Source organism: Bemisia tabaci, chromosome 6 (genome assembly GCF_918797505.1).
Source record: "Bemisia tabaci chromosome 6, PGI_BMITA_v3".
Classification (NCBI taxonomy): domain Eukaryota; kingdom Metazoa; phylum Arthropoda; class Insecta; order Hemiptera; family Aleyrodidae; genus Bemisia; species Bemisia tabaci.
Window position 1 is genome coordinate 37,908,218 of NC_092798.1, and position 22,508 is coordinate 37,930,725.

At 41.3% G+C, this 22,508-nt stretch overlaps 1 protein-coding gene across 2 annotated transcripts in view; it reads left to right on the forward strand.

The window, feature by feature from the left end:
* Window positions 1–13,847: 13,847 nt before the first annotated feature.
* nkd (NKD inhibitor of WNT signaling pathway naked cuticle) overlaps window positions 13,848–22,508 on the forward strand; it is a 172,043-nt gene continuing 163,382 nt past the window's right edge. Inside the window, exons 1-2 of one of the 2 annotated variants that reach the window (XM_019051423.2) lie at window positions 13,848–13,965; window positions 17,172–17,289. The gene's annotated coding sequence lies outside the window, so the exon portion shown is untranslated. The remainder of the gene's footprint in view (window positions 13,966–17,171; window positions 17,290–22,508) is intronic. The other variant, XM_019051424.2, reaches the window with a different exon arrangement.

Here is a 22,508-nt window from a genome sequence, read left to right on the forward strand (position 1 = left end):
AAATTTGTCGTATTATAGCTTTCAAAGGAAAACAAATCAACGGGTGGTATTCATGAAGTTTATTTTTTCCTTTCGCCATGGTTAGATAGGAACATTTTATACACATTCTATGCAAATACACTAATCCGTTTCTCTTGAAAGGAAAATGGATATAACTTGGATTTTTTATACAAGTGCTGATAATTCATGGGTGCAACCAGGATTATCTGCAATTATTGTCTAGTTAAATGTCTCCTTTACCGGAGGAGGGATAATTTGGACTTCATTTTGCAATTAGGAACTATAAATTCCGGTCCGGTTTAAAAACAACGTATGTGCCATTAGTTTCCCTACGCACATAAGTGTTTTTCCAGAAGAGCCAGAATTTATAGTTCCAAATTGCAAAATGCAGTCTATTTGACCTTGCTTGATTTTTCAGGTAATTATTTAGGTTACTAGTTACCAGGTGACCTCGCAGCGCCAAGTTAAATACTTTTTTTTTCGCGGCTTCCCCCTTCAGCCCCTGAAATCATCTTATCGATTAGCTTTAACAATATTGGGCGTTATTGTTCTAAAATTTCTATGAAACGCTCCCCCAGACGTGGCGTTAATACCTCTAACTTTAATAATCGGACCTAGTCTCCTTTCTCATTGACACTTATTCGATTAAAAAAATCAGTGAAGGAACAAGAAGTCAAAAACTTAAATTATTTATACGAGGAAAAGCAATGTCAGGAGCACCAATCATCAAAGGAACAAGTCAATTACCAAAACCCATCAAGACGAAATTACAATAATGTACACAGCGGGAAATCTCCTCACGGCATTTTCCTCAAAACCTCTCTGGCAACCCGGACCAAAATACTCATGAAAAATAAACTGTCCTTTCACCCGGTTCCCTCTGCGGCTACCGGGAAACTCCGGAACACCCGCATAGGTGACGGAGTCATTTTCGTCGAAATCAACCGCGGAAGAACTTCCGTCTCCTGCGCAGAGCGCAATAACACACTCGATTTAAGGTCCCGAAAGCTTTTAAGGCGCCAGGTTTATATTTCCCAGCGCTGAAACTCCGACCTCGAGCTTGTCGGAGCCTCCCCATCGCGCCGTGTCATATATTTTTCAGCCCCCCATCTCGCCTCTCGACACTTTGGATTTTTCAAAAAATAAACAGGTAGAGCAAACAGAGGGAGCCCATTTCGCTTTCAATTTCAATTTGTTTACGAATAAAAATAGACGTCATATCGTCGCTCTTCTGACGTAAGGACGTATTTCGATTCCTACGTGAGCCCCAAAGAGCATTGATTAGTATACGTAACAGGGCTCACATGGAAATCGAGATACGCCCTTCTAGCAGAGGAGACGACGATATACGCCCGCCGAGCCACGAGATTCTATTTCCTACCAACTGTGGATTTTTTTTCACTTTGAAAGTTCCGGAGCCGCCGCCGCCGAAACGGCTCCGTTTTTGGTTATTTTCAAGGGCGTGATAAATAACGTTTGACGACGGAGTAAGGGCCCTTGACGTCAGACGTAAACAGTGTGCCGTTCGAAACTATTCGGTGATTTATCAGTTTGTATCTCTCGATATCTCGCTTTTGACTGGTACCTCTGCTGTTGCCGCTGACGAGGGGATACGGTTCGATCAACTCGACGGAGTGGTAACGCCAAACGCCAGCCATGGAATCGATCTACGCAGGAATATGGGTTTTTTATTATAAGTTTTCAACTTTGTTTCATATGACTTTATTCTGAATAATTTTAATGAATGCGATCTTGGGGCATCGCTTATTCTTTTTCGGATACTATGAAAAAAGCACCAGCTCTTGGAAGGGTGGAATCGCGTGATGAAAAATATAGGAAGTGTTGAAAGACAGGCCTCAGGGCCCTCACATGAAATTAAAGAAAGGGGGAAGGAGCAAAATCTAATTAAATCATTGGGAAAAAAATTTGCTGAAGTAACATCTCGAATGTTCAGAATTTGTGCGACAACTCTTGAATGTTGATCTGAACGCTGCGGCTGTTAATCCAACGTAGCTAGGATGTTACTTTAACAGCCGTAGCGTTCAGATCAATATTCAAATTGTCGCACAAATTCTTAACATTTGGGATGTTACGTCAGTAATTTTTTTATTCCCGTGAGGTTTTACATTAAAACGTTGTGCTTGCATTTTAAAAGAAATAAGATGGCCTTAAGTGGATCAGAACCGTTAGGGGCGTGATTGTTTTGAAAGGCCCTAAATTTTCGGCCAAACATTGATTTATTATTTAATACTAGGGGGCTACGCCCCCTGGCCGCTACGCGGCCCAACCCCCCGAAGGCGCTCCGCGCCATCAATGAGCCGCTTCGCGGCCCTATATTTATCCTCCTATCAGTGTTAGTTTTATTTTTCTCCTAAAAAATTACGATATGAGGTATACTTCAATTTTAAATTTTACTTAAAATTACTTCAAAATCATAAGGACGCGTTTTGGAATGACTGCTTGATGAAATATTGCAGTAAAACAATGAATAATGATAGCCAGGCGATAATGAAGATTTTATAAGCCGGGGATCGAACCCACACCGAGTTTCGGAAGAACGCATTCGACGTCTCAGACGACTCGGCCACCGTAAAAGACGAAGTTTCCGGTGCGAATCTTGTGTAGATAAGTGTAGAGCTGATGCGCAGGCTACACAGCTACTGCGCAACCTCCTCGACCACTGCGCATCCTCCCGCGCATAGCGGTAGCAGTACCGGAGCATTCTGTAAACTCACTCACTTTTATAACGTGATTTTAAAAAAACCTGGGTCCTTTTTCCAAAATCTGATTACAGCGGGCTCATCTAGGGCCTATTACCTGTCGATTTACGCAAAAATCATGGAAATCGGCCCGGTAGAACGTTCAAACGAACTATGACAAAAAGTATAAATTTACATTGTTTAAATGGGAGAATTCGCAACTTTACCACGTAATATAAAAAAACCTGGGCCATATTTTGAAAATCTGAAAAGAGTTGGCTTATCTAGAGACAATTGCCCGTCGATAGCCGCAAAAATCATGAAAATCGGCCCGGTAGAACGCTGGAACTAAGCGTTACCAGTTTCGCAAAATTAGGAGGTCTTGGAGCTTATAGTATAGATAGTCGGCTGCAAATTTTCTCTCCAGATTTGTGTGTGAATTTTTTCTGGCATATGGTGCATATTCCTTGATACAGTAGACTCTGGATTATCCGGCTTTGTATTATCCGGACTCTGGATTATCCGGATCGATTTTGCAACCATGTAACTACGTACGCATTCCGATAAGTGAGCGGATCCGCGAAAGCGGTCGCAAGGCATATTGGCGCCTGCAAGGCTGAAGGAATACTTCACGCATTGCGCCAAACAGTGAGGTCGGCGTGGAACGTATTAGCGCCTACTAGATTGCATAAATACTTCTCGCATTACGCCAAACGCAGTGCAGTCGGTTAGTTAGCCTAAAACGCACATTAGCGGCTACAAGACTGCATGAAAACTTCACGCATTGCGCGCTTTAATCGTTGTATTGTAATTTGTCGTTGTCGGCTACCATTCATAATCACCATTGAGTCGTTCAGTTTGGCGTTAACCTTTTAAATTCGTGTTAGTATGTACATGATGTATACATTATAAGAATACTGTGGTGTTGGTTGGTGGTGTTTGTGTTTACTATAATTATCCGGATTTCTTTTTCATCCGGATCGGGCCCGGCACCAATTAATAAGGATAATCCAGAGTCTACTGTATTTTCAATGTAAAGCACAATTTTTGAAATTGCGCCTGTTCAAATCATGTAGATGGAAATTTTGAAACAGCGCAATTAGGATATGCATTTTCAGCTCCATCGTCGTTTCTCTAAGCACGTCGTCATCCGGAAAAATGGCCACCTTAAAAATAACTCAAGTGTTTCAGTGTTTATCATCAATTAAGACGGAGTAATTCACTTACGAGTCCGAGGACAAACCGTGAAAGACGGCTTCAATTTTTTCGCCCGATTAAGCGGAGGGTAAAATGCATTTCCCCCCAGATTAAATCATTAACGTCAAAGTTCATAATTAAAATTTTAATGAGGTTGAAGGGTGGATAATGAAGCAAGATGGAAACTCTCGAGACACTCTCACGGCCATTGTTCGATGAAGCTTTGTCTCCAATGTAAACCCTGAGTCGAAAAATTAAATATGATAATTAAACTTCCTTTAACCGAAGTCTCAAGACCTGCGGCAGGATTCGAAAGAAAAATACTCGCGGAATATTATCCGTATAAAAAATGCGCGTCGCCGGATTCTGCACTCAAAGAGACTATGAATATTCAAAGTTGTGCTTGAGCACCATGACCGAACAGAAATTCAACAGATTAATAATACATTGATCGAGACGTTCTGTTCATAATCTTGGTCGCGGTGCATTGAAGCGTGGAGCGGCAAAATAAAATGAGAAAGATGGGTCGGAATGACTTGGACCACTTCTTCGCTTTGTTGAAAGTGAACTTGCTGAGTTTGGATTGGAGCACAAGGAAGTGGATTAACGTAACCATTATCAAGAATGTCTTACTATCAACCTGCGTATCTTCAGAGTGAGTCAGTGTTTAAATTAAGCTATAATGGCTGATGGAACGGAACGGCACAGTGGATTATCAGACAAGGTACGAACTTACGGAATCCATTGCATGTTTCATTTTAAAAATTTTACTTGGAGTGTTATTTTTGACAATGAGGGGCTCATCAACAATCAAATCCTAAATTAGATAAAAGTATATTGACATAATTATTTGAATGACAAAAATGCAAAGGACACTATTTGTATGATCTAGAGGAGGGTATGGATTAGATCGACATGGATCGATCGAAAAATGAAACGTGAATCGATCGAAAAATGAAAACGTGCATCGATGGACATAATCGATCGACACCGATGCGATCGACAAATTATTAAAAAACGGTGTCGATTCGACCGATATGAATCGATCGACATATGTCAATCTACACCGATTCGATCGACAGTTAGTTTAAAAACACCCGTGTCGATTCGATCGACATGAATGGATCGAAAAATAAAACGAACGACGACGAATCGATCGATCGACAACCGAGAATCGATTGACAAACCTGTGAATTGATTTGGATTTCATATGTTTGATTAGAGTTATTAAAAAATTTTCAACAATTCTCAGGAGGTTTTGCAAGCGAGTACACCTACCGTACTCCCGCACTTGTTATATCTTTTCCCCCCTTTCCTGAAACTTTAGTGGACTTTGTTATGACAATTGTCACTTAACTGAAAGGTAATTTGGCAACAAGTTTGATAGCAAACATCTTCAACCGTCAGTCACTCAGATTGGCTCCGACGAAGTCTTCGTCTCGCCACTTAGTTCCTTATTTATGACAAGATTCAGTAGATAAGGCCAATTACACCCACCCCATAAACTGCGTAATGCTCTTTGACTTGACGACACTCTTGGCAAATGAGTGCACATTGAGTCTACAAAGAACAGTCTCGAGCTTTTTCTCTGGCTTTCAGTGTTTCTGGGAGAAACAATGATGCGTTTTTGGCAACTTACAGTCGTAAAGTGTCACACCATGAAGCAGCTGTTATGAACTTTGTAGACAACTCACTTATTTTTCAACGCGATGAAATTTTATACACTCAGATGCTTAACGTGATTCGATGGACGCCATTTTTTGTGTCAGAGCGACGTGCGATATATCGCATCGATTTGTTCCATAATTTCAGCTTTCATCGATTTCCCATAATTCCTTCTTAAGTTAGGCGCCTTTACCCAAAACCAGAGGCACGAATCAGTTTCTCGCGGAAATTAACATAGTCCAGTTGGTTCCATCACAAATTCCTGACTATCGTGGGATATCCATTCCCGCAGTAAAAACAACCCCATTAGAACCCGCGGTGTGTGGATTAGTATTCTTCACCGAGGGTGTGTATGTGTGAGTGCCCTCCCTCCTCACCGACCAATCAATCGAAAAGCCACACCGCGGTCACTTAATCAGCCGGCGAGAGTAGCGACCACCCTTTAATTTTCCGCAATATCCGCCCCGCCCCCGCATCCCCCACTTTGGGCCGACCCCAAAAGTTTGCGGGGCTCGACTGCACGTTCGCGTCGGAAATACGTTACCCGGAGTGCAGCTAATATGAACCCGGGTCAAGATGCAGCGGGTATGATGCGACCGGGGATCGGGCGGGGGTCAGGGGGGATAAAAAAGCTTGAGGGGGGGGAGGGGGTGCGGTCCACGGCCGGGCGCCTGGCAAGTATCAAAGAACACGCCGATTTAATATAATTATCCGTCATTATCGCAGTGGACCCCGTCACGGCGTTGCCGGTTTGTGTGATAAATCAGCGTTTCTTTAGGTTTTCGACGGGGGAAGTGATTGCGGTTTGGCGGATGTGCTTTAGGTCCGGGTAGGGCATGGATTTAGATCCCTGAGCCACAGCCACAGCCGGCTAATAGTGAGGCGTATTTAATTTGGACCTTAGCTGCGCCGTAATCGCTGTTATGGCGCGAGTAATGGTGCTCGAAACGTGCTTATGAAGCCCCGCTCTTGCGCGCTCGGCCCTTCTTGCCAGATTCGATGGTGGAAATCCTCGACTTTTCCGCTTTCATCGGATTCGAAATCACGTGATTCGGGGTAAGTCACGGCTTTAAGTCAATCGGACGCCGAGGAGAAGAGTTTCTGTGTGGGATAGAATCTTGGAGATTCGATGGTCGACACTTGTTCGTACGCGAAAACTAGGAATTTTTTTATGAGGAAGGGTGCGTTAAAGGCCAAAATTTTGTGGAGTTCCTTAACTCAACTATTTGACTTGAAATCTTGAAAATAAAGACAATTTCGAATTAAAACAGTTTCAAGAAACATCTTAAACTTATAACTGCAGAGGGGTAACTGATGGTCATCAAAAAGTGCTTTGAGTTTCCTCAAAGTTACCCCGGAAAATATACTATAATATTTTTGTACAATTAATAGGCGATTAATTGGCTATATACTTTCTTTTTTTTTACTTCAAATAGCCCGCAAGGGCCAATCCTGCGCTTTAGTCCCGTCTCCTCTCCGTCCCTAACAACCAGTCCCAGGCAACCATTGTTTGAGACCATCAAACTCGGATCGCCTGGCCGGGAATTGAACTCGGAACCCCCCGATCACAGAGCTGCTAGCGCTACAACCACTACACTATGGAATGCCGAACTAAATTCAATACCAGGTAATTGTCTGTTCTGTCTTTTTGAATTTTTTTAAAGATCCTCGACGAGTAATTAATTTAAAAATCAAAAGCATAAGACGCACACTACCCATAGATTTCACCAACGAATTCTCGAGAGTTTTTCAGTGATTTACGACTTCCATAATTTCAGCCTTAGCCAATGGCAGGCAAAAATGCAAAACTGAAAACCATCATCCAATTCCTAGTAAGCGATGAAGTCTCTATTAAAAATAAGGTCGATCACACAAATTATCATTCCAATTGCAACTTAAACAAGGGTGTTTTATCGGAGGGAATGGAGAACCAAGCTCAGCCAAAACTTTGGAAAACGCGACGATAGGTGATGAAAAAATTTCCTTCAACCCATCGACTAGGCAAAAAGTCATACCAAAGTGATAATTGGACCTTATTTTGCAATTCGGAACTACAATTTCTGGCTCATGTGTAAAAACACGTATGTTCCTAGGGAAACTAATGGAACCTACGTTGTTTTTCATTTCCATAATGCAGTCCAATTGCAAACTCGATTCTTACCTCCGTCGACCAGATTTCTCCCCAGATTTCCATCGACACATCGAAATTCGAGAGTAGTATCGATAGATCGAAACTCGCGCGTGGGAGACTGTCTCAAAGGTGGACAATCCGGTGTCGCCGCCGCCGCACCGGGCACCAGGCGCCGCCATCATCAAAGAAAGCGTCAAGGTGTGAAGTTAGTGAGCCTCAGCCGTGTTTGTCGTCCCGTCCGTGCTGGCTGGGGGCTAAGGGCGGCTCGCAAGATGCACAAAGGCCGGCCAGGAACAAAGGCGTTGTAATTGAAATGAGTATTTCACAAAAGATCAAACATTCACTCGCCTTTATGACTTTCCCCCACCACCTCGCCCCGCGGCCTCGCGCCGCCTTTCATCTTCCTCCTAATAATCATTTATACCGTGTACACTTACCTTTTCCTTTTTAGTTTTTTCCTTCTTCTTTTTTTCAAAAGTTTCCGTTTCATTTGGCTCTAATTTTTCCGCTTCTCCTTTATTTATTTTGCCGGAGATAACGGGCTGTCCTGTCCTCCGCTCGGGAGATCCGAGTGCGACGGGTCGTCTTCGTCGCTCACCGGCCGCGATCTCGCGACTCGTCGTGGTTTTTCGACGTCCTCCTTGAGTTCTCGACTTGAATATTTCAGAAATTTAGAAGTCTGTCAAAAGTTCTGGGATTCGGAACTTTTTTGCTTCGAATTCTCCCACTCCATGACCGTCAAAAGTTTTGGGATTCCTTTTGGATTTTTCAAAAGTTCAATGGAAAAAAAAATAAAGCACATTGGATCTAGAGTCCAGACTCTTGATAACATTGACAAGAAAAAATACTCATGACTCAATCGGATTTTTGCTTGAATCCAAACGAAATCCGCTTAAATTAAGAGGCTTGGTTCTTGATTTAAGCTAGATTCTGATTGAATCAAGAGTACTTTTTCTTGTCGATGTTTTTAAGAGTCTGGACTCTAGATCCAATGTGTTTTTTTTCCAGTGTTCCGGAAAATGCAAAAGATCCGGAACACTGTGGGTATTTCAAAAGTTCCAGGTAAATTCAGAAAAATCTCTAAAGTTCTGGAATTCGGAACTGAATGCAAAAAATAAGGAAAAGTAAAGAAGTACCGAGGGATTAATTTCTGATTGGCTTAGAGGGTGACACCTGTACCTGTATTGACCGTGACGGCTGCTACCAGCAGCAATGGATTACCCGACATTTTTAGACATTCAGCACACCGCAGGACATGATTTCTCATCACAATTTTACGTAGAACATGCTTAGCACATCAAAATTTTGCAAAATTATGGTCCATTGACGGTTCAGCAAGAAAGTTACCAGTGTAATAATTTAGCATAAGTAATTATAAATTTCCGAGCCCCGTATATGGTCGCCGGAAACGCTAAATAGAATTTTTCTGGGCATGTTGCCCTGGTAATTGGCAGTAGAATATGTGTTCCAAAATACCATAGACCTACAGCCGCCTGTAAGATTTTCAATAGCTTCTATAGCCGGCTACACAATTTCTTATAGCCTTTTTATTGCCGATGGCGATTAAGCAACAGCCAGACGATAAAGTGTATGCTAAACGTTACTTATTACGGATGCTAGGACTTAGTGAGTTTTTGGAATACTGCTCACTTTTTGGGCCGTAGTATCTTGATTTATTTTGCGAGGAAAGCACCGTACTTTTGATGGATGCCTGCCATTATTAATATATTAGAGCGCCTTCAGTTTCGTATGATACTGTGCAATACCTCTGGTGTGAAATAGTTGCTTCAAGCGCCGTGGCACGCTGCGGCGCGGCAGGCGGACAGCCAGCGCGAAACGTGCATTGGCGCCTACAAACCTAACAGGGATACTTCACGCGTTGCGCAATGCGTGAAGTATCCCTGTTAGGTTTGTAGGCGCCAGTGCGTCGCCGCTCCGCTTTTTGTTAGGCTCTAATATTTAATCTGACGGAGTCAGCGTTATTCAACTCATGATTGTGAAATGTTTGCCCATCCTGAATGGATTATTCTCATTTTAATTGATGAAAAAAATATGTATTAAAGGAAAATATAATGTGCGTTTTGTAAATATTAAGGTGGTTTCGTATCAAACTTAATAATTTCCAAAGCACACCAATTTCTACATAATTTCTTATGGCCTTTTATAATCGATGGCGAAAAAGCAACAGCCAGGCGATAAAGTGTAAAGCCCGGCGATAGGAACTATAGCCCGGCTGCATAATTTTTTATCGCTTCGTATGGCCCAGCCGTATGATTTTCTCCGCATTCTAAAGCCAGCTATATGATTTTCTGTAGCTTTCTTTAGCCGGCTATAAGAATTCCTATGGTATTTTGAAACGCAGCTCATATCGCCAATTTTTACCAGGGCGTCTAGAGAGGGTGAGTGGCATTTCGATTCTAATGGGCTATTTTGGTCTATACTGATTAATTTTAGGGCACTCTTCGAGATTTTTTTGAAGTTTCGTCCCTCTCAACAACCTCCTCTGAACAACTTCGCCCCCTCCTATCAAACAGATTTTACTTTAAAAAAAAATCATGGCTTTCCTTCAAAGCTTATCTTTGGGGACTGAAACTTTTGAAGCGTCATAGTACTAGTTTCGTTCGACTTTTTTTTAAAATTTGTCTATGCTAAAATGTTCAGGAAACACTTCTCAAATGAGTGTGGTTTCCTCCGTTCTCCATATCATTCCGTTTGTGCTCGCAACTCTCCGGCTCATTCCAGGTGATAATCATTGCAATCGGTGAAAATGTAATGATTCCAGAGGACCAAAAAACTCATTTCAAAATGCTATTATGTCTTCGCATCAGAGGAGCGATAAGATAAACGGTGCACGCAAATTTTCGAGAAAATCACCTCGAAAACTACTTAAAATCCTCTATCCTTTGATGGACATGCTTCCACGCACCGTGGAATGAACCTGCGGGTGTAACACGGTTCCTCGTAGTTATGGTCCAATTCCGTCGGAGGAGGTTAGCGAGTACCTGCTTCGCTTCTAGTTTACCCCAGTAGTTACTAAATCAGCGTACGGCTGAGGTTTCATTCGAGCCGCCCCTTCACGGGGCAGACACGACGCGTCTAGAATTGCCACCGTTATACAACTCACAGCGTGAAGCTCCCGACACCGCGTCGAAGTTCAAAGCGCGGAACTTAGTCAGGCAAGCGAAGGGGGAGTCAGTCGGAGAGGTACACTGACTTGCTGAGGAGAAACGTCGTATAAACATCGAAATTTTGCCAAATGTCCTCTCATAAAACATTTATATTTGAAGAAAGTTCCGAATATTTTCCCCTGAAATTTTCAGACTTTTTAGATCAATTGGATTACATTTTGCAATAAGGAACCACTATCTCTGGCTCTCCCACAAAAGCACATATTTGCATAGGGAAACCAATGGCAAGTATGTTGTTTCTAAAATTGGCCAAAAATAGTGGTCCTCGTTGCAAAATGCAATCTAATTTAGTGACGAAATGCTCTGAAAAATTGAAGAGTAAATAGATCATCGCATTTCGCAAAAAAGAACCAGCGCTCCTACAGTGTTTTCAAAATCGAGCAACTTCCTCTTTACTTTTAAAAATACTTAATGCGTGTCAGTATTAAAATTTACACAGTTATTTTCCTTTAAAATTAACATTTTTTTTTTTTTTTTTTTTTTTTTTTTTTTTTTTTTTTTTTTTTTTTTTTATGGGAAGCAAAAACTATTTGCTATTCCGGAAAATGTTTTAGATAATTATGAATGAAGCAACATTTTAACAAAACTGCAATCACGCTGGTTCCTTTTTGCTAAATGGACCGCGTTAAACAGAGAGGAACCAAGCCACATCAGCTGTTGCCAAATTTAATTGGACAATTTAATTTTTAACATGAAAACGTTTGTGCGGATTTTTGTGCACATTTCTATGAAGTTTCTCCATAATAGAAAGCAAATTCCTTAAAATTTTCGAAGGAATCCGACAAAAGTTCTCTCGTAAAAAATCAAATTCCCCTGTTCAATAGCTGATGTGGCTTGGTTCATCTCTGTTTAACGCGGTCCAAATGTGATCCATATATTGTCAAATCTTCGTGGAAATTCGTGATTTGTCGACGGAAATTAGGCAACGCCTGAAGGCTCATACGGCGTTCTTCCTTAGTAGAGCTACGTGTGATGTCAGGGTTAGGCTAAAATTGGTTCATAGAAAATAATTATTATAAATGTGTGAGCCAACACCGGGGCTCCCGACACTTTGATCGTGATGAAAGAGGAGTGTTAAGAGCCCGACTCGAACGCATCCCTAAATCCTTTTAATCCCCGCGTTTCTTTTCATCGTTATTAATTTGTACTCCTTTGGCGGCGGCGCGCGGCGGGGGGACTATCGAGGTCTCTCGAAAATTTAACAAATTTCGGTTTGCGTCTCAATAAATTAATTAACACCGCTCCGCGCTACTTTACTCTGAAAAGCTTTTGGCGGGAGAGGGCTAATGGTGTGAGAGGAGCGCTGTTCCGTCCGACGAGACCGAGTGCAAGTTCTCAGGTTGTAAACAAGAGGTTTTGAGCCTTAACTTTTGAATTAGCGGCTTATGGATCTTAGCATCGAGGTTTACCAGCACGTGCCCCGCATAGGGTTTTAGCAGGTGTCAATCTGATGAGCAATATTGATGGCTTGGCTCTGATAATCGAGCCTTCTGGTTCGAAACTTGGTATTTCAAGGTGGAGAAATGGTGCTGGGTCCAAAGCCGAGGAAAACAAAGCCGAGATGGTCCAAAAATTTTACAATTTCAGTAAAAAAAAAAAAATGTTGTGTACTGGTACTTATTAGAGCCAAACATTTCTTGACTCTGATTGTAAAAATTTTGGAACTTCCTGGCTTTGTTTTCCCCGCGAATGGTGTGGACCCAGCATCATTTCTCAGCCTTGTTACAAATAGTTCCGGCCATTTTTTAGTGTTGTTTCCCTCCTTGGTAGCTCATCCAATTCTATTACTTGTTTTGGAGCTTTTACTGGAAAGAAAGTTTCTTGGGTCCAGAGTCCGGACTTTTAAAAACTTTCACCAGAAAAAGTACTCTTGATTCAATCGGATTTCTGCTTGAATCGAGAGCCAAATCTATTGATTTAAACAAATTTTCATGCGATTCAAGGAAAAATCCGATTGAATCAATAAAGTTTTTTCTTTTCAAATGTTTAAAATCTGGACTATGGATCTAAGAAAATTTTTTTCTAGTGTTTCGTTTGAGCAACCCATTCTTACTTGGATCAAAATTAGCAGGAAATAACCAAGTTTTTTTCTTTTTTGAGGGTGGAGGAAAGGGGTCCGTTTGTTTGCAAAATGTCTACTACATTTGACACAAACAGAAGTTCTGTGTCAAAATTTTTATTTTAATCAACTCTAGAAGCTTTGTTTGTCTACTTCTGATAAAAAAAATTAAATTTGCCAAAAGAAAATCATTATTTATTTTTAAATTTGTTTTTAATATTTTGGTTTCTATCCTCCGAACGCGAACATAGCCAAATCAATTCAGAGAAATGAGCCAAGTGCTCAGTTGGTTTCGGTTCAGATATCAATTTTGGTCGAGCGGGGGTTTTTTAGGCTGATTTTCATGATTCAAGCATCAAAAGACGATTCTCTAACTAAGGAAAATGACCCCCATTTTGCTGAGACCACCGCTCCAAAGTAAGATAGTGACGGGCATAAACCGAATGGTTACAGGGGTAAGTAAGTAGTCCCGAGCGATTCCAACACTAAAGGCTCAATCAACTTCAGCATTATTTTTGATGACGAGAGAATAAAAAAATGAAAAGGGGGAGTCGGAGGGCTGCAATAATTTTCCCCTTGTTCACCGAGAATTTCACCGCAATAAGATTGACGTTCCCGAATGAACTGGCTCCCCTCCCAATCCAGCACCCTCCGCTAAACATACTCTTGAAAACCGCACAACCTCTATTAAAATCATACGCAAATCCGCGGTTTCTGCTCGTGGTGTGGCTCTGGCTGTGCAAACACACGGCGATGATGAATGGAGGCAAAACAAACGCCCTGCGTGATAGCTTATTAGCAACTGGTGGAGCCGAGGGCTACGCGGGTGGGACAGGGATGTCTCGGGAAGGGATGACTGTTTGTGCGCCTGCTTTCGTCGCGGAGTGACCCGCCGCGCGGAGGCGAGCAGCTGGTTGCCTACCCCACAGTGCGCGCGGACGTCTGACGGGTGACGCGTTAGTGTTCCGACTCGCTTCGTTCCGAAATCACGCGACGTGATTCGAGTTTATTTCGCCGAGTTTTAACGTAAGTGAACACGTTAAATGGATAATTTTGGATTATGTAAAATTTTACAACTAAATACGATTAATAAATATTTATTTATTTTTTTTTTAGAAAAAAAGTTTTAAAAACTTGATAATTAATGTTGAATGTGTTTTCTGAGGTGTAGCAATTTTTGTGGTGTCGTAAATTTAGAGGTTAGATTTTATTAACATTGCATCCTATAAATGTGTTAGCCAATGAATTGTGACCATACAATTTTCTAGTTTCAGAGGTACAAATTCAGAATCGTCATTCCAGCAGGAGAACTTGTCATGATATATACAAATATGCGTAGATAGCGACTCGGCCAATTCCATAAACATAAAAAAATATTGAAATAATATACCCATACTATTCAAATTCTAAATTGCATTTTTGAGAAAAAAATGACTCATATTCGACCTAAAGAAACTTAACCCATGTTTCGATGTTCAGGACTGAGCAGAGTTTCGTTAAAGGAAATCAAATTTTCCGGCAGAAGAGGAGTCTACTTCTTTATCTAAAAATGATCTCACATTAATACTTAAAACTTCAATCAACCGTAGGATTTTTTCTTTTGATTTCTGAACAAGAAAATTGATTCTTACTCTCTAAGAAAATTGAGCTAGCAAACAGTCGCTAACTCCCCAGAATTTGAACTGAGAGGTTCGTGTCAATTCTGGTTGATTGTGAAAGAGCTCAATTGAATCACTGAAGGAAACTAAGGTAAAATTGCTTCAATTTCGAATTGCTGAGGAGTGGAGTCTGAACCATAAACATAAACCCATTGCTTATTGATTGACATTCGCTTTTATGGAGAGAGGTCAGAGAACTCATTTTATCAATCAATTTATGAGCATGTCTCTTGTTCCCCGGAGAAAATTCGCTTCCTCCCGCCGAATCTAATCCAATCAAGGTTTCGTGAAATTTTTGTGTTTGAATGTGTATGGCTTCGGGCTCCGTTTAGTTTTTGTGATCTCTTTCTACGTTTGTAAAAAGCGAATTTGACTTGATTATTAATGCTTTGAAAATTGCTGAGCGTTGATAAATTAATCGTGTGAAAGTTAATTTTACAGTAATGCACCTATTTTTCTCTTCATAAGTGTTGTATTGAAAGAAGAAAACTCGAGAGGTCGAAGAGGGCATCCTTCAAGCTATGTAATGAACCAACGTTTTTAAAATTCGGTCAACGCGTTGCGAAAATACGTGATTTTTTTTTGCTCATTCACATAGAATCTAACGTCTCCGTAATGCGCCTTCCCTCATTTTCTGTTCAGATTTTACTTAGTGTAGGACTGAAGATTATTTACGCATAAATAAACCCCATAAAACGATGTCTGCACTGAAAAAAATTCTCGGCGTTTTTACCAAGGTCCGTTGGTACCTTTACCATCTCACTTTTTTTTTATAATTATTGGTAATACTACCAAGACAGACTAGTAAGCTTACTTAAAAACCGGTATTTTTACTCTTTTTTCAGGTAAGAATACCACTTTTATTGGTAATCAATTCCCGGTAACTTTGCTATTTTATCTCGGTAATTCTACCACAGTCGATACAAAATATTGGCGTTTTTACCAAGGTCCAGTAAAATTACCGAGAAAGTTCAATAATTTTACCGAGATTTCTCGGTAAAATTACCAATTTCATAAATGGTAATTTCACCAAGAAAAAACTGGGATCAAATAGAACCCTGAATTCTTGGTAATTTTACCCTTGTCTTAGTAAATACACCGAGATTTTTTTTTCAGTGTTCTCCTTCAGAATTCGCATTCCGATTCCGCGGGCACCCAGTACAAGTGCAGCTACTTGGCGCTGCTTGAGTATTGAAGGAACAGTGCTGCATTTTTTGATCCAGATCAAGTGGAAACGCGCCTCTCAATCCGAGCGGGTGCAACGGGCTTTCCGGGCGGGGGAGGCTGGAGGCTGCAACAATAGGGATTCAATCCTGCCTTTTTTCTCATGATTCGCCATTTCGATTCGCCGTAATAGGGGCTCCAAACTAAACACACTCCAAAATCATCATTTTTTACGCCGAACTTGGTCTTTATTTTCTCCCGGTCAGCATTGTTCGATATACCGGAGGATAAAGTCCCCCGGCTGAGCCATTGTTGCCAGATATTGCTGAAAATCAGCACATTTCCCCACTTAAACGCATGTACAATTTTCACGTTTTATCGCCAAATCTAGCAACTTTGCGGCCATCTCATATTTTCACTCATTCGTTAGGAGATTGGAAACGTGCTCGGTCGAGGAGATTTGAGCGTCTTTCGGAGCACAGAAGCACAGAAATGATTAGAGGCACTTATTCTAAGTGAATTGGGCGGAAGAGAGCCCACGTTGATGATCCTCTGTTAGGTTGTGGAGATTATTCCGATGAAAATCATTCAAACGTGATTAGTATTCGCCCGTGACCAATTCCTTTTCGAGGAGAGGCTCCTTTGGCGTGATGTCATCGTTTGAAAAATCGCTTTGGAGGGGGCTAAGCACACGCGTAATGAAAAGTATTCCCATTTGGATTTAGAGTTAAGAGAGCTCGTCGATTGTCGGATGCAAGAACGAAACTACACTGCATCGTTGCAAAGCTCCACTCGCAAATTATACTTATAGTCGAAAAATGTTGGGTAACTCTAAACTGCGAATTTAACTTACTTATTCTTTTAAATTTTACGCAAAAATCAGATAAACAGAAATTTTCCAGTCACGTTCGCGTAAAAAAATTGAACGAGACAAATTGACGGCAACCCACGACAAACCCCATAGACGATAATTTTCTTCCTTAGTCTATAGCAACCACCTGTTATAACCAGTAGAATCGCTCCAGTTTCCTTTTGACTTCTATGTCTATCAATTCCAACTATCAGCCCGCAGAAAACTGGCCTTAATCAAACTAACTTAACGGCAACTCACGACGGACCCTTTAGTTACACGATCATTTTCCTCCTTAGTCTATAACAATCACCCGTTTCAACCAATGGGATCGCTCCAGTTTCTTTGCGACTTCTTTGCCCATCAATTCCAAAAATCACCCCCGCAGGAAATTGAAGTTAATCGAAAACCGTGCACAGTCTGAATCCGGAAAAAAATAAATTATTACTCTTAATGCTTCATCAAATATTCTGTAGCTCCATTCCTACAGGTAATTAAACTTTAATATTTTTCAATGGCAAATATATAATTTTGTTAACATATGAAATTTCATTTTTCAGGGTTGTCAAGGTGGCGGTCGCTGGAGTGACGCGCGTCCAGCTGACGCAGCTTTTCGCGCTCATATCGCGAAAATTTACGCTTCGCAGATATGACAGGCTTGAATCAGCTCACACCAGCGTAAGTAAATATTTGATAACATAATAGGAATTAATTTCAATTTTATGTATTGACATTAATAAAACAATGCCGCAAACCACTAAGTCTCGATTAGCCGCGGAGGTTTACTCGCGGTTCGGATGGATCGAATTTAACAGAAACGTATTAAGTCGTATTTTGGAGGAAGAAAGAGTTAGGATTAAGTGGTTGTAAATCTATCTAGCCGCTCATTTTCTTTTATAAAAATTTCAAAGTCGAGAAAGAATATTTTGCACGTGAAAACAGTCGTTACACTTGGTCCTTAACACTGAGCTTTATGATGGAATAAAACTTTAAACCTCTTCTAGCGTTGGCTGACCGCGGTGGTTCCTTTCGGTAGAATTTGGTCCAGTATTGTTACGTTGAAACGCAAAACGCCTTCAATTTCGTTGGATAGGCAACCGGGACATCCATAGAGCACGAATAGTTGTATCAAGACTGGGACCTGACTTTACACTGCACGCTACGGTGCGTTCTGTCGAACTCTATCTAGGTTCGCTCTGTAGAAACCTAAAACGCCTTCAATTTCGTTGGATAGGCCACCGGGACATCCGTAGAGCACGAATAGTTGTATCAAGACTGTGACCTGACTTTACACCGCACGCCACAGTGCTTTCTGTTTCACTCGATCTATTTTTGCTCTGCAGAAACACAAAACGCCTTCAATTTCGTTGGATAGGCAACGCAGACATCCGTCGAGCACGTACAGTTGCATCCAGACTCTGACTCATCTTGACAAACCTTCATAATTCTAACTTCCAACCTATTTCCGATTTTGTGTGTTTCTTTTTTGGGTCCAAATGTTCCCGGTGATTATTTCCGGCGGGTCAGCTTTTGCTAAAGAAGACCGAAAGTCGGGACGTACTGGCTAGACGTCCTCAAAATTTGATGAAATTCAAAATACGTGATTTTACTCTTTCAGTAGAGTCGGGAAATATAAATTATAATTTTGTTTATCACCGTCCTAACTTCTATTAGACTCCTTCAACATACATTTGTATGAATATCACAGTAAAGTCTGTAGTGCATTTCCTCCCCGACCCTATGAATTTCCTAAAAACTAGGTATATGAGCAAAGAGTGATATCCACTCTGTAAACTGTTAAAATAGATCCAGAATATAAGCGTCACTCGGAGCGCAATGCTCGCAGTGTTTTCGAAAATAATGCGACAGTCATCCGTAATTTCCTACAAATTTCAACAAAAAGTAACTAAAAGACTAAATAAGGACTGAAAATTGGCCTATTGCCAACGTCTTATACGAGTAATCAGAATTATTTCTAGTAGATCTTTTGCAGGAACAGGGCTCTACAGAGCCAAAAAAACTCAAAATTGAAATGTTTAAATCAGATATACTCGTAGTTTGGAATAGCGACCGCTGTAAATATAGGTGTCTCTGAAAAGTTCAGCCACAAAGACCTTAACAAATGTTTGACAAACCGAACCGAAAATGGGACAATTTGAGGTACGCGGTTTAAGAAACGTAGTTTTGATAGTAAATTACTCAAATTCACTGTGAATATAAAACCCTCCCCTCTCCCATGGACGGTCAAAAATGTTATTTTTCCCTCCCTAAATAGCTGTCGTTCAAAAAGTGCACGGTTGCCTAAAATACTTAAAATTTCTGCACCATACTCTTCTTCCAATGAACATTTTCAGAACCATTTACACGTACCGCAACACCTCAAATTCGAGGGGTCAAAACTGACCGCCCATCGCGGCCATCAAAAAATCCTTAAAAACAAAAAACTAGAGAAAGGCTGGACCTTATTATTATGTATATTTTTCATCGTTTTCCCTAGACCCGGGCGCGCGGGCCCCTTTCCTAGTAAATAATATTGTAACCTATCTAAATAATTATAAACCGTTCTCCGAAGGCAGACCCTGCTGTGCGGGAACGAGACAGAGCTGCCGAACGTCACACAAAATCCTTCATAAAGCATGAAAAAGTAGAGCAGTTTCAAACAGAACCCCTCGCTGCCGTTAGAATACCTTTATAAAGGGTATAGACTCCGGGTTGCATTTGCATGGAGCTCCAAGGATCCATGAAAATGATGGCGACTCTAGGGGAGTGGGTGGAAAGGGGTGGTTGGCAACGCCTTTAACGTTTATTCCCTGTTCCATCTATTGTCAATCTTACCATTCTAAAGGTTCAAATCAAAAATACGTTCTCAAAAGTAATGCACAATATTATATTTAAAACTGAGGGAATATGTCTATCTTTGGGATTTGAGTAAATTTCACGGTTTGGGAGTGGTCTGCACGTGGCATTAGTCATTTTTTTGGATCAAGAGCTGCATAGGGCCTCATTTCGTCGCCCCTCTAACGTAAGGGCGTATCTGGATTTCTAAGTGAGCCTTGTTTTACATATAAATCCATGCTTTCTGGGGCTCATGCAAAAATTGAGATACGCCCTTACGCCAGAGGGACGACGATTTGGCTGAGCTAATCACGCGAGTGGAACCTCCAGTGACCATACTCTGTCTTATAAAGGTACTCGAGGTATCATGAGTTGAGTTGACGGGTTGATTGTTGAAATTGATGGACAAAGCTATAGCCAAAGAAGACATATAGGGAGTATGGAGCGATCCTATTGGTTGAAATGGGTGGTTCCTATCGACTGAGCGAAAAAATGATGGACCAACATGGAGTGTTTTGTGGGTTGCCATTACTTACCCCCTTCGTCCATTGCTATTTCAACCGATAGGATCACTCCTTTTTCTTTTCGTCCTCTTTATCTATCGCTTTGTCTATCAATTTGAACAATCAGTCCGGAGGGAGGGATGAGCAGCGCGTTACGCCATTTCTTTCCTTACGAGTAAAAGAACATGGATGGTCGAACGTTACAAAAAGGAGCGGAGGTCGAAAAATTCGAAATTTAGCGTTACGTATTTTTTAAACGGCCCCCGAAGCCTCCTCTACCGGGTAGATCCGATATCTAGAGTTATGTAATTTATGGACACCCTCTCGCGATGGACTCACGCCTCGGCCGATTCCCGACACCACTCGGCAACGGCCCGCTCGGAAGGAGGGATGGCCGCGGACGTCCCGGAGCAGAGCACCAGAAATCCTTTAATCATCGGGTACTGTGATTTCTTGCCCGGGGCCGCATTTCACACCACTCTGTCCGTGCCTTGCCGCGGGGGCAGCGTTGCCGGGTCGCCGGGAAAACCCCGACCGCGCCCCCGGGGTTTTTCAGTGATTTCAGTGATTTTTTTTGAGATTTGGTGGCACCGGGCTCCGAGGTGTAAAATAATACGCTCCCGAGGTTCTCTCGATCGTTTCGCGTTATTACGAATCAATCTTGCTCCTCTCCGGGATTTTCGGGCAGCTGGCCCGGCCGTCGGCTCGTTCCGGACTCGAATTAATATTTTACAGTCCCGGGGGAGGGGGGAGGGAGGGGGCTAAAAGATTGGAAATGCTCGGCTCGGCGGTATGGCTGCCTCTCGCTGGGCTCCTCTGGTTATCGATGCGGCCAGGTTGCAAGATTGAGCGATGTTGTTTGCTTTTTTTCCTAATGGCATACAATGGTTTAAATATTTTTTAAAAAAAATAAAAAATAAAAAAATAAATAATATAAAATATAATAAAACAATAATAAAATATTAAAAAATGGGACGCCTAGTAAGAGGGTGGCGACAGGGGGTGTTAAATGCACTGGAAAAAAAAAACACATTGGATCTGAGAGTCCAGACTCTTGAAACCTTGACAAGAAAAAATGCTCTTGACTCAATCAGATTTTTCCTTAAATCAAAAGGAAATCCGCTCAAAGTAAGAGGCTTGGTTCTTATTTTAGGCAAATAATCCGATCGAATCAAGAGTATTTTTTCTTGTCGATGTCTTTAAGAGTCTGGACTCCATATCCAATGTGGTTTTTTTCCAGTGTGAGATGAGGGAGTGTCAACTCGCAGATGGATTGTGGGAAGACCGAATTTTGTGGCGATTAGGCGTCGCAAAGCGCCAGAGAGTGCTATAAAAGCGACTCATGTATGTATGAAAAAAAAGAAAGAAAAAAAACCGAACTGTAAAAGTACATGACCTAGGAAACCCCTTTTGTCCTCTTTTAAATACATTCAGAAAAGTTATGAAAAAAAATCAACATCAAAATTTTCTTAAATTCCAAAATACGTTTACATCGGTGCTACATGCGAAGTAAGCTGCAGGATGGACATCACTCAGCGAAAAATAACCGATATTTGAGGTTTATATTACAAACGACGTGTAAGGGACTACTTTTACAATGCAGATGCGTGCTCTCATGGATGCGCTTGGAACAATGGTTCCTTACTGCAGAATTAAGTCCAAACATACAAAATTCAAAGCTAGAACTGGGCGCAAAATATTGGTAAAAATTTACAAAAGTGACGTGATAAAAAAGCTCGCACAGAGCATCAAGGTTGCATTTTACGCGAAAGAGGAACGAATAGAGTTTCTCAATGCGCATATTTGAAGAGTTTTTTTTAAAAAGAGTTTTCTATTTTCAAAATGCATTTCTTTAAATCTGTTTTGGTATTTTCTCAATGATACTAAAACTATGTTGAGTTTTACGGGAGGAAATTATGAATTTATGGACAGTTCGGCAACCCCGGTAAAATTATACCCACATCAAATGCGGGTATAATTTTCCGTCGAAATTTATAACCCCCGAACCGCGCGGCTAATCGAAAACGGCGGAATTTTGGGCCCCCTCCCCCGCCCCCCTATATTGTTTCTTAATTAATCGCGGGCATCGCGTGGTTTCGAATCTCTGTTAATCTCCAATGAACGTGGGAGTCCGTTCTGTTACCTCTGATACATGTGATTAAATCGTGCTCATTAATTCGCGCCATTTTCGTCGGAATAAGTATTAAATAACAGTACGAGCGATTTTAACCTGATTTTTGGAATGGAAGTCTGTAATACGGTGGTAATGCAACTAGTTAGCCTCTCTAACTTTATTTAAAGTTATGGGCGCCAGTTACCAATGTTTGAGAAATAGGTAGAACACTCTCCTCCCCTCCATCTTACGCTGAAACGTGTCAGATTTCTTTTTTGAGCCTCCGTTTTCCGCATAAAACAGTGTAAACACAGCATTATCCTACCATGTTGTTATACCTACTGTAAGTTTTTTTTTTGGGGGGGGGGGGGCACATTTTTTTTTTTTTTATTTATTTATGCCGAAAGTGGGTTTGCAATCCTTTTTAAAACGTTTTGATTTTCAAA